Source organism: Lytechinus pictus, chromosome 8 (assembly GCF_037042905.1).
Source record: "Lytechinus pictus isolate F3 Inbred chromosome 8, Lp3.0, whole genome shotgun sequence".
NCBI classification, from domain to species: Eukaryota; Metazoa; Echinodermata; class Echinoidea; order Temnopleuroida; family Toxopneustidae; genus Lytechinus; species Lytechinus pictus.
This window is the reverse complement of record NC_087252.1, coordinates 33,076,975-33,089,665: the sequence shown is the minus strand read 5'-3', so window position 1 is coordinate 33,089,665 and position 12,691 is coordinate 33,076,975. Positions and strand designations below refer to the sequence as shown.

At 36.6% G+C, this 12,691-nt stretch overlaps 1 long non-coding RNA gene across 1 annotated transcript; it reads right to left on the bottom strand.

Moving 5' to 3' along the window:
* Positions 1-204: 204 nt before the first annotated feature.
* LOC129266507 (uncharacterized) lies at positions 205-11,961 on the bottom strand. The gene is made up of 3 exons (XR_010294317.1): positions 11,552-11,961; positions 2,482-2,655; positions 205-403 (listed from the first exon to the last, which is right to left on the bottom strand). It is a non-coding gene; the product is annotated as an uncharacterized LOC129266507 (long non-coding RNA).
* Between the last annotated feature and the right edge of the window lie 730 nt (positions 11,962-12,691).

The following is a 12,691-nucleotide window of genomic DNA, read 5'->3' as shown; positions in this document are numbered from 1 at the left end:
GTAAGATTACATGTGTTCTCGAGACTCTGCTACAGGAACTTCTTTTATTTTAAGGATACATTTTCTAACAGTGTATCACGTATTCCTATATCCTCTGTAAAAGGACGACATGAGATTATGACGTCATACACATGATGTTTGAACGATTAAAAAAAAAGAATTCAATTGATCTTTGGCATGAAATTAATATGTTGCTTACCATGAGATTTGAAGTACTGGCGTGATGCAAACCCTGTATGACCTTTAGCTCTAAAGTTAGCATAGGCTAGCAAACAATCATAGGGATTCCGTACAATCAGTACCGCTTTTTTAAAGATCTTGGAAGATATCTGCCATCCCAACTCATGGGTTTTCACGGTAAGAGTAGTTCCCATTTTAGGTCTCTCAGCTTCTCCTTTAAAACCTTTCCAATGAACCCGGAAAGAAAGATAGAGATAATATATACATGCATATATAAATAAATAATATATATATATATATATATATACATGTATATATATATATATATGTTAAATTGTGCATGTACAACAGCTTTGGCAACTCTTTTATTTTAATATTTTGTGAAAGATAGAGATAATATATACATGCATATATAAATAAATAATATATATATACATATATATATATAAATATGTTAAATTGTGCATGTACAACAGCTTTGGCAACTCTTTTATTTTAATATTTTGTGAAAGAAATGGATGAAGAGAACAATGGTAATCAAGGAGCTATCTGCCCTTTTGGAAAAATTGGCAATGCCGAAAAAATGTCTCTGCCGGGAATCGGACCCCGGGCCCACAGCTTTGAACGCTGGTGCCTTAACCACTAGACCACATAGACCACTAGCCACTAGCCCGTCTTTGTGATCTAGTGGTTAAGGCACCGGCGTTCAAAGCTGTGGGCCCGGGGTTCGATTCCCAGCAGAGACATTTTTTCGGCATTGCCAATTTTTCAAAAAGGGCAGATAGCTCTGGGGAACCTTGATTTAAGCTACGCCTACCATTGTTCTCTTTATCCATTTCTTTCACAAAATATTAAAATAAAAGGGTTGCCAAATAAAGCTGTTTTACATGTATATTTTCACACATTTGTATACCCTCTCCTATACGTGTGCTGTATAAAAGCAATATAGCTTTGGTTCAGCTGAGGCATGGCGGCTTGTCATTGTTCAAAACCCACCTACACCCGACAAAGGAAATTATAATTGGTAGAGTGTCGAAAATCTGTCTATCTGACGGTTAATCTGATCGGGGTAGCCGTGGTCTAGTGGTTAAAGCACCGGCGTTCAAAGCTGGGAGCCTGGGTTCGATTCCCGGTAGAGACACTTTTTCCGCATTGCCAATTTTTCCAAAAGAGCAGATAGCTCTGGGGAACCTTGATTTAAGCTACGCCTACAATTGTTCTCTTCATCCATTTCTTTCACAATATATATATATATATATATATATATATTCAACTTAAATATTCAAAACCCCGCATAGATTAATTCTTTTTCAGACCTATGCCGCATGCAATTATCCGAATCGTCGTGTCGCTTATACGATCTGGAGAATTACTTCAAAAGTGCATAACGGAAAAGCTAAAGGTCTCCTTTGAGATGACACATCTCTTACCCTTCGGGAAAGGACATAGTTTTTCCACAGTGGGTACCACAGTGTGTGCACACAGTGGACTATGTGAAATCACCTTCACACCACCATATTTAAGCATTTCAAAAGTGTGAATTACATTTTCACGTAGTCGACTATTGAGCACACTGTGTACAGTCACGCTGTCGAGGTGTCCACAGTGTGAAAATATCTTCACACTCTTGAATTTGATCATTTTAAGAGTGTGAATGTTTTCACATATTCCACTACATGAACGCACTGTAATTACACTATGTGACTTTTTGTTCTTTCTATAGCATCAAGAATGAGAAGTAATGTTACAAGAGATCAACATACGGTATTTTCAGTTTGAGTGGTCTAGAACTATACATTTTAAGACATACAATAATTAAAAAGACATTGAAAATGATGTACTGCTAACATGATTTGTATGATTTTATATTTATTTTATATTATTTTGTAGCAAATGTACCCTACAACAAACCTTTTTACTAGTGGCTGTCTCTTTCGTGTGTATAATGTTACCGCATTGTAAGCGAATTCATGATAGACTCATGGGGGGGGGGATCTGCGTCTCCTCCCTCAGTTATTAACCAAATCAAATCATACCTGTGATAAACTGATAATAGATTCGGTAGATATGAAGTTGCAATTGCTACAAAGTGTTACATTAACATAAAGTATGAAGTACAAACTATAGCCAACTAATTATTGCAAAAAACTTCTTTTTAGGCATTTTCTTTTTCATTTTTCTATGTATTGCTTTAAATATCATTCCTCCTCGTCGTCTCATATCATGGTATAGGGCTGTTTTATCCTCTTATCATTGCAATCACATATTGAGTTCGAGTGTATAGTAGTCCGTAATACTAACCTCCGTTGTAAAGCCCTTTGTCATAGTATACGCTCCCGGTGTAAAATCCGGACGCTCTTTCCAGGAGATATCGCATCCAAGTATTTCCAGATCCAGGAAAACTAGCCAAGGCAGTCAGGGGATGGGAATGTGGTGTGATTAAGGTAGCTTTTTGACATACATCGTACGAAACATCTAAAAAAAAAAAAAAAAAAAAAAAAAAAAATGAAGACCGAAAAATATGGCCTGGGGGTGTTTCACAAAGATTTAAGTATGACTTAGATACCGCGTTTACATGTGATCGGCTTTTGGTTCAGAACCAATGCAGAATCGGCATTTGGTTTATCTTTCACTGCGTTTACACGCTGTTACAGCTCCTTGTTCAGAATCGGCTCGCGTGGCAAAAACCTGAAATGATCCGTGCACCAACAATATACCTCATAATAAAGACAACGCTGCATGGATCCGTGCGCTTTGAAGTACGTCATAAGTGTAAAGTAAATGAAATTCGCATCAATTGCCGATGCAGAATCGGCTTTCTGTTTGCACGCATAGGCAGCGGAAGCGGGGACGTGTCCCTCCCTAAATTTGAGGTGGGGGGGGGGGGCGATCCCCCCTAAATTTGTGGTTGACAACTTTTTTTTTGCATACGTCCCCCACCCCCCCCCCTCTATTTTTAACCTTTTAATATTTTTTGCTTGTCAATTTTTTTTCTTTGGTTGTGCAAAATTGCAGATTCTGAACCGAGAGCCGATGCAAGTTAATCGCGTTTACACGCAACAAAAAAGGCCGATTTTGCATCGGCTCCCTGTTCACACGGTAGCACCTTAAGATAAATTCCAGTTGTGGTAACGATCTCAAAATGACTTTTTACAGAATCCAATATAATGACCACCCCAGTGTTTGTTTATATGAATAAAAAAATATGTGCCGAAGGATTCTGGAAGAAATTGTGTATTTGCTGAGAAATAATAAGCGCGGATTTGGGCACCGTGACTTCCGTCGGGTCTTTATTCCAGCAATATAATATACACTGTCCCACGTGTGCCTATCTGTGTTGGCGAACTTCAGTGTGATTGTTTTTCAGCTTAGATATTATGATTTCACAAAGTTCAGTTTATTTAACTGTACCAGATCTAGATCGATGATATAGTAATACTTAACCTTGGTTTTACAGACTTTCTCACGAAATCAGTGTTTTACTGCAACTTCTGTCATTTAGCTTTAAAGGCCGAGTTGCGTGCGGCATAAAATGCATTACCACATTGGTCAGATCATGCAGAGGACACGCACTACATAACTGCGTATCGATCAATTAGATTGCGCGTTGTATTTCAGATACTTATATCTTTGTGAAACACCCCCTGTAATCCTTTGTCATGAACCACCATTATACATCATTTCAGTCTGTCTGCCCGCCATTGTGCATTGGTGATACGTATTATAGCATATCCAATTAGCCAGAGCTTCTGAAGGTTTTGTTGCATAATCATCAAACATTGTAATTCATTCTTCAATCTTGTGTCTCATAACGTGAGAGATCTAATTGTTAGGTATGAGCAATTCGATTGCCCAGTAATTGTTTTTTGCGTTAATTGCAATTTTGAAAGTAAAATTGCAAAGCATCACTACTGAAGTGTTATCGCACAGTAGCAACTATGTTTAATAACTGGATGTGGGTATACTTGGTAAATGTATTCATCACTTTTCTTTACACCCCCATTCCACAGAGAACAAGACCGCTGAAACACCTTTTAACCCTTTGCGTGCGACGGGCTTCCACAGAAGCCCAGCGAGTCGTTCACTTAGCTACGACGGGCTTCGACAGAAGCCGAGATATGTTTGGTTTAATTCAATGAAGTTTTTCAGCTTTTTCGTAATTGTTATGTACTAAAACTTCTGCCACTATTTCCTTTATAAACCTATTACGATAACAGATTGAAAAAAATATACAGCTACGTGGGGAAAAATCCTGAAAATAGGAAATCATTTCAACTTTACCCGATATTTCCGTTGGAGTCTGACGGGGAGGATAAAATTTGTGACGAGCACGTACGTGCGCGCACAAGGCCTGATCACGTGATTTGTTAATTCTGATCACGTGATTTGATTCATATCGTTGTTCTGATAGATATACGCTATCATCTTTTCTGCAAGATCGTCACGTAATAAGCTACGAGTTTATTCACCATTTTCGTCTTATTTGTTTAATCAAGAAGATATCACTGTAGATAGAATGATATCTCCTTGGTTTCATCGATCGATTGTATTTTCAGAAAAAACATAAAGCTTGAAATGTCTTAGTACTTTGAGCTGATCTCGGTGCACTTTTTAACTTTTTCCCTCCCCATCATCCCTCTTCTTCTCATTATTTTTGTCTAAAATTAATACTATTCTGAAAAAAAAGAGAAAAGAAAGCAGTTTAGCACACCATTCATCTTCTGCTCTTTTCAAAAGGGAAACGTCCATGTAGTTCATGATATCGGCACTACCCGAACAAAAGAATGTCTGGGCGGCCACTCAAACAAATTCCTTCCGAAAAGAGCAGGATACAGATGGTCAACGCCACGAACAAAAGGAAGATTAGTGTTTATCGGCAGGACAACCCATTGAATGCTTTTCGTACTTAGCAATACAAAAAGCTTTTATGAATACTTTTTTTCGACCAGCATACCGTATCTAAAAAAAAAATTCTCATTTACCGACAACACAGGTGCTTATGACATCCGTCAGTGATTCATATTGCATAAAAGCGCTTCCCCTGGGTGATGATGCATATAAGGATGAACGAAGAATCATTTAGGGAAATTATAGAAAAAAATATGTTCAGATGTCACGGAGAACGAGAGAGAATGAAAGACTGAGATAAAAGGGGAAATAGACAAGTGCGCTTTTGCTAAAAATCCATGAATATCTACTTAAACGAATAACAACATGGCTTTATTTTTTGGTTAGATTACTTTTTTAAAAAATCCCACAACGTTTGTTTGTCGCAACTCGGTCCTCAGACCCTTGCCAAACTGATGACTTTTTATCAATATTCTTGTTTGACCTTGCCCCCCCCCCCCCAGATGGAAATGTTCTGACCTACACTCTAATATTGCTTGTTTGTCTCCTCTCTCCGATTTTCTGTTTTTATTTGCTAGTAACGCGATAGAAAAGACAAGAATTGCTATCATGGCTCTTTTTGAGGGAATAGTAAGATAAAGAAAGAAACGTAGAAAGTGACAAGATGAGAGTTTGGAGGTATGATTTCAGACTTACAATTTTAGTCACTTTTATCGTTTAACTCTTGAAATTATTTCAGGATATTACAAATCGAATACCGGTGCGCAAACTTCAGGAACAAAATTATTTTATTATTATGATTGCTGCGTGGAAAATCGAATTAAATGAGACATATAATTTATGAAAAAAATCTAAAAAAGAAAATTACTTTTAGTGAAAGATTGAGGCCTCTGTCTTGCCATAATCCTAACTCCCAAGTTCACAAAAAATAATTTAGTCGTGCATTTTTATATGATGATGATCATCATCATATTGTCTTTTGCGAAAGATATCTACCCACGTTATCAATATAGAAAATGGAAGATGATATAGAATTTATTGTAAAATGACAGTTACAATAGTAATTTTAAAAGGTTTTCGGGACATTATTAGAGAAACTGGGGGAAAAAACCCCAAAATTTTCGACATGATGACCACAATGCAATAGGACGAGAGGCCCACAAATGCAACCATCTCCGATCAATACAAGTTGGCAAAAACGAGGCATTTTCTCGGAACCGTTTCCGATGAAGAGAGAGAGAGAGAGGGGGGGGACGTTAGATGTAATGTAAAATGACAGGTACTGAGAAGAAAAAAATCCGAAAGAAAGGATTGAGGGGGATGGGGGCGGGTATATATACCTCGTAATCCAAATCGGGAAGAATGAAAACGATACGGATATAATTTAAATGCGAAGAACTCAGATAAAAAAGGTATAGAAGGGAGGGGATATAGAAAGACGATATATATAAGGGAAGTGAAAGCGGTAGATAATACATTCAGTTACAGGTTAGAAACCAGAGAAACGGAAAACCAGGAAATCCCTAATTGGTACCGTTTTATAAATACATTATACATGTAAACTTTATATTGACAAATGCGCAATAATTTAAACAAAATTTACCATCCGCCAGTCAAATAGAAGGATTTCAGTAGCTTTCAAGTGTTATTGAAAATTTGTAAATTTTTTTTATATAAAATGGGCCCCTGGTAAACTTTTAAACCCCCCGCTTTCTCTCGTTCTCTCATCTGATATTGCTCTTATTTTTGTCTTCTATTTCAAAGGAAACAAACAGAAAATAAAGGAATTTAGAACACCGTTTATCCCCTGCTCTTTTGAAAATGAAAACGTCCATGCAGTTGTTGGTCTCGGCACTCCCCAAACAAAAGAAAGTCATGGCGGACGTTCTAACAAATTCCTTATAAAAAGAGCAGGGGACAGATAGCCAACGCCCTGAATAAAAGGAAGATTAGTGTATTTCGTCAGAATGACCTACTGAATGCTTTTCGTATTTAGCAATACAAAAAGCTCTTAGGAATACTGCTTTTCATATTACGACAGTAACATTAAAAAAAGTAAATGTTTACTCATTTATTGACAAAAACATGCAGGCGCTTAAGACATGGCAAGAACGTTTTCTTCTTGAGCATGACAGTGCTTTCTTCACAAAAAAGACAATTTCCCCTATAGGGATGTAAGAAGATGCAAGTGAGATAAAAAAAAAATAGAAAATGAAAATCGAGATACATATATAGGAGAATGATAAAACGACAGAAACGATGGAAGGGAAAAAAGAGGAAATAGACCAAAAAGGTATAATGTAAACCATAATGTGCGCTTTTGCTATTGCATGAATATTTACTTATAAAGAATTATAGAATACTAGTCCCCCACCTCAATTTGTAATTCACGCCATTTTATAGAATGAATTTGTCATGTTAGGTTTTGGAAGCTCTTCATCTCATTCTCTCTTTTTCTCCCATATGAAAATTTTTGCACTGAAAATTCGACAAAAGCATAATCAGTTCAAACGCTAAAAACTAACAATGAACTAAAAGTTTCCTTGCTGGAAATTGAGGAAATAGAATGAGAATTTACGTTGAGGCATCCACCAAAAAAAAAAATCACGTTTGTTTGACGTGTCCCGACAAACCCCTCTCAATCTTACACCTACCCCCCCCCCCCTCCCCTAAAAAAATAGTTTTCCTACTTTTTCGCCAGTTTCTTCCTTTTTTTTTTTTGTCTTTTGTTTTTCTGGCGAATAGCGTAGCAGAAAAGGATCCATATAAAGAAAAAACAAAAGACAGGTTGACCTTATATTTTTTTACGGCAAACATACTATTGGGGCGCTGACCCTGGTGAGCATTAGCAAATATTTGAAAAAGATGTAAATAACAGAATAACAGGGGCCGCTGAGCGTTTTAAATAATGGAGGGGTTGAGCTGAATGTGGGAGGGAGTGATCCGGCCCCTAAAAATCACAAATTTATGGACTTCACGTTTTTGTATACGTTTGCTGAATGGAGGGGGGGGGGGTTGGACTGACGCCTCCTACCGACCCCAACGAATCTGTATTTAATTGAACGATTAAAAAGATAGAGACAAAACGGGATACAAATTCTTTCATGGTTTATTTCTTACTTTTGTTTTCGGTTGTGAAAAAATCCAGAACGGTTAAAAAATGAATAAAATGAAAGAACAAAATAAAACACTTTTAATTTAGATGCTACAATTTCAATAGGTAAAAATAATTTACTTTCTCTCATTGTGACGAACAGTAATCGGTAGCATGGTTATTTTGGAGGGAAAAGGGAGATACAAAAAATGAAACGTAGAACGAGACGAGGAGAGCGTTGGGAGGTATAATTTCAGATCCACTATTTGAGTCACATTTACCCCCTTCGCTCTTTGAAATTGCAACAGGAACACAAATCGAACACTGGTATGCAATCTTCAGGAACAAAATGATTTTTTATTACAAACTATAATTCATGAACAGAAGAAACCAAAGGCGATTTTTAGTGAAACATTGAGGCCACCGTCTTGAAGCCCAGAAGCCAAAAATCACAAAATAGTTTCGGACTTTTGTTGCGCAGCATCATCATCGTACTTGCAAGGGAATATTCACCCTTTTTTATTCATTCTGGAAAATAAAGATATTTAGTATGCTGTGATTTCACCCAAAACGGATTATCGTCGTAATTATACACTTTGCAAATGATCTGTATACAAGGGGGAAAGAGACCATTCATGAGTAGCGTGACAATAGGCAATGATAAAAGCACCAGAGCAGACAACAGAGCGGTATTGATCGAACCCGACCTGTCCGCGCGTGCTGATTGCCCTTACGCATTTTTGTACACAGTGCCTATTGACTTGGGGAAAAAGCGAAGAATTGACAAAATAACAGGACTTTTTCCTCGTAAATTTCTTAACTATTCTGTTGATTTGAGAAGCGAGACCTTAAATTCTAGAAAGAAAAATGTCTGATCTTTCATCTTTACATTTACTAAAAATCCTGAAAATACTTCAGTTTGGCGCAATTAGCAATAGATTAGGAAAACACCGCCTCAGATCCAAATACCAGCAATGTACAAAAACGGCTCCGCCGCAGGGAGAGGTATCCGGTTTCGCGGGCCCGCACGCAAAGGGTTAAAGACCATGAATTCTGGTTGATCTTTCAGAGGTCTCTCAATGAATCTACAATGGTCTTTGAGGTCTTACACGAGTCCTGACCAATCTTTCAGTGATCTTCGTGGTCTTCATGGGCTCCAAAACTTTTTGAAACGGTTCAAAACAGTCTTACAACGGTCTTACAGGAAAATGGTCTTTCAGTGGTCTTTCAGCGGTCTTGAACTTTCAAAGGTCTTAATAGTCTTTTAACGATTTTTCGGCAGTCTCTCAAGATTTTTGCAGAGATCACTGTAAGGCTCATGAGAGATCATTGAAAGATCATTCAGAGATCATCGAAAGACCAGGAAAAGTTCATGGAAAGAATTCTGAAAGATCACTTGTTGCATAAAAGATCTCTGAAAAAACAAAGAAAGATCTCTATAGGACTAGTCTAAGACCAGTATTAAGGATAAATTCCAGTCTCAAAATGACTTTTTACAGAATCTAATATAATGACCACCCAAGTGTCTGTTTGTATGAATAAAAAATATGTGCCAAAGGATTCTGGAAGAAATTGTGTAATTGCTGAGAAATAAGCAAAATAAAGCGCGGATTCGGTCACTTCCGTCGGGTCTTTATTCCAGCAGTAATAATACACTGTCCCACGTGTGCCAATCTGTGTTGGTGATCTTCAGTGTGAACATGTTTCAGCGTATATTGAATCGATGCGTTGTAGAGTCGCTGTGACAGTACGTCCATTTCACTCAAAACCAATTAAATATTGTAACCTGAATGTTGTTACCTAGCGACAGCTGTTGCTTCATGCACCGCGCTCGGATGATCGCATATAGTAGTCATGCTTTGCTGCATGTATCTCTAAAGTGAATCAATGTCGCATACGAACCATGCAACTGAAGTAAACCATTTTAACACTTGTAATTTCAAATGTCTTGTAGCTTAGTCAAAAGATGGTCCTATTAAAGAAGGAATTAACGCCATCATTTCTTTGATTGAACGAGATCCGCCGCCTTGCGATTATGAGCATCTTCACGAGAAAATACAGGTGTTTTTACGATAGCGACTACCAAGGCGTATCTGATGATTTACAAACATGACAAAGGTACAACTTTCTTGGTTTTGGTTTTGTTCGCTGATGCCTTGTGTTAGAAATGCTTGTCAATCATTGTGCTTTAGATTTGAAGCAGCAAAATTAAGAAGCAGACGATTTTATGACATAAAATATGTTATTATTTGATCCCCACACTTCCGCACGCACATACTGACTTCAATAACACGATATGAGTCGCCTATATCTGGAATATCAGGAGGAAAATTGTAAAAATTTATTAAAAATATTTAAAAATATTTATCTTAAAATATACACATTACATACATACATTATTTTTTCCCAAAATAAAAAAAAAATGGAACTGAGATTGGCAAAGGAAAATCAGAACTGCACATCGAATTTTCACGATTTTAGTGATTTATTATCTGCTGCGCATACAGTTTATGCAATATCAATGTCTAATCACGAATTGCTTCTTTCAACTCATTGCCTGTTTATTGACGGCGGAACACGGTGGGATTTAAGTAGGAAGATATAAAGAGAATGTCATTCAGAACACAATGAAAGTAACGCGTTAGTGAAACCATGGAATAGGTCCATGGTTTCACTAACGCGTTAAAAGTAATAGGTCCATGGTGAAACTATTCGATGAGTGTCCATCTGTAATAGGTCCGTGGTAAAAATAACGTTCATTAACGAACGAGGCTCAAATAGATTTCTCTAGAAAACCAAAAGAAAAAGAGTAAGCTAATAAGAGATAGTTAAATCATAGAGCTATCTCAAGTAATAGCTCCATGGTTAAATGTTGGGAACGTCATGACACATCTTTATTTATTAATGAATTAATGTTGTTTTTACCTACATACAACATGACTTTCTTGTCGCATTTTTGTTTTCTATAACGGCGTGATTATTTGCTACCTCATAATCAGCTGCCCGACTTGAGCTAATAACATGGGAATTCCTGATCTTCATGTTTTTATGTCATCGTCTGTATTCTGTCTTGAATTCCTGCGCAATTCCTATTTTATTACCGCTTAAAGAACGTGATGCAAATTAATTGGAAATATATGTCAATTGTATTATATGATATGAAGTAATGTTGCATATACAATATACTGCTAGAGTTTTTTTATGTTATCATTTTATGTATATTATTAAAAAAAGGTTCGTATCAATTGAACGTGGTTTATTAATACATTCAAGTTAAAAACGTTTTTTCCATAAAATCATTGACATGATTAATAACTTTTTGTGCAATCATTTGCTTATCAATGCAGTGTTTGTTAGACTGAAATATGACAATTTCTAAAAAACATCAACACAATTTTTTTTTATATTAAAGTCATAAATGGATTCTACCTTTCTCTGAGGATTCTTTCGGAAGGCCTGCTAACATCCTTGAAGCATTTCTCACATATGAAGTGACCATATGATCACGGTTAAAATCCGTATGATTAAAGGGCCTAAACTCTAACGACCTGGTCATCATTCTGCAAGATCCTCTCCCGTAAGCATGCAACAGTTTCCGACTCGTACTGCATGGTACTACTTCACCATTAGTACTGAAATATTCCAGAAGTATTCCCAATACCGTTACTGATGCTACCAGAATGAAACATCCCGTAGTCACTTTCATCTTGGCAAAATAGATGTTGAAGTATTAGTTAAAAGAAAGGTTCGAATAGCACCGCACGGACGCAACCACTCTATGTTGAAGACGAATTACCCGATGCGGATGATATGAATGGGAATGTATCCTCTGTATTAGAATCTCTCTCTCTCTCTCTATACGTTTATATACATGCATACAGTATAATATGTAGACTGATAAAATAGTGCGTAAGTGAACGATTCATCATGTAAAGAGCTGGGTATGTATTCAATGAGTGATATGATTGATCGTGGAGATACCTTATAGTCAAATGTGACCGTTTGTTTTGTTTATAAAAGGCGCCTAGCAACCCTGTTAGCAACGTTTGTAGGCATCGTTTTGCTCAATCTCCATAATGTCTGCGAAATTAAAATCCTACAAACCAGTGGAATCGTTAAAATTTAGTATGGTTACGAATGTTTATTATTTACATTGACTACCGGTGTACAAGCTCATATCGAATTTAAAGGCAAGTGTCGGTTATATTACGAATTATCAGTCATTTTGATGAGTGATACAAAGTGCCAACATTTATGAAAATATAGCGTAAATTTAATATAGCATTTCGAAATCCTTATTTTCAATATCTTCATAATTTTTCATTGTTTTAAAAAACATCTTATTACATTTACTATAATTTATCCGAACTGATAACGTTCATAGATTAATGTTTCTCGGCTTTATGAGGAAATGACAGGCCTTCAAAATCAGGTTAATTTTTGTTATATTTCTAAAAGAAAATTGCTAGATTCGAACTACTATACAAACTTTTCGCCCGAAGGAGGGTTATCATCTCATATTGTTGTGTAAATGATACATAACAATACATTTTAGGAGTGTAGTAATCC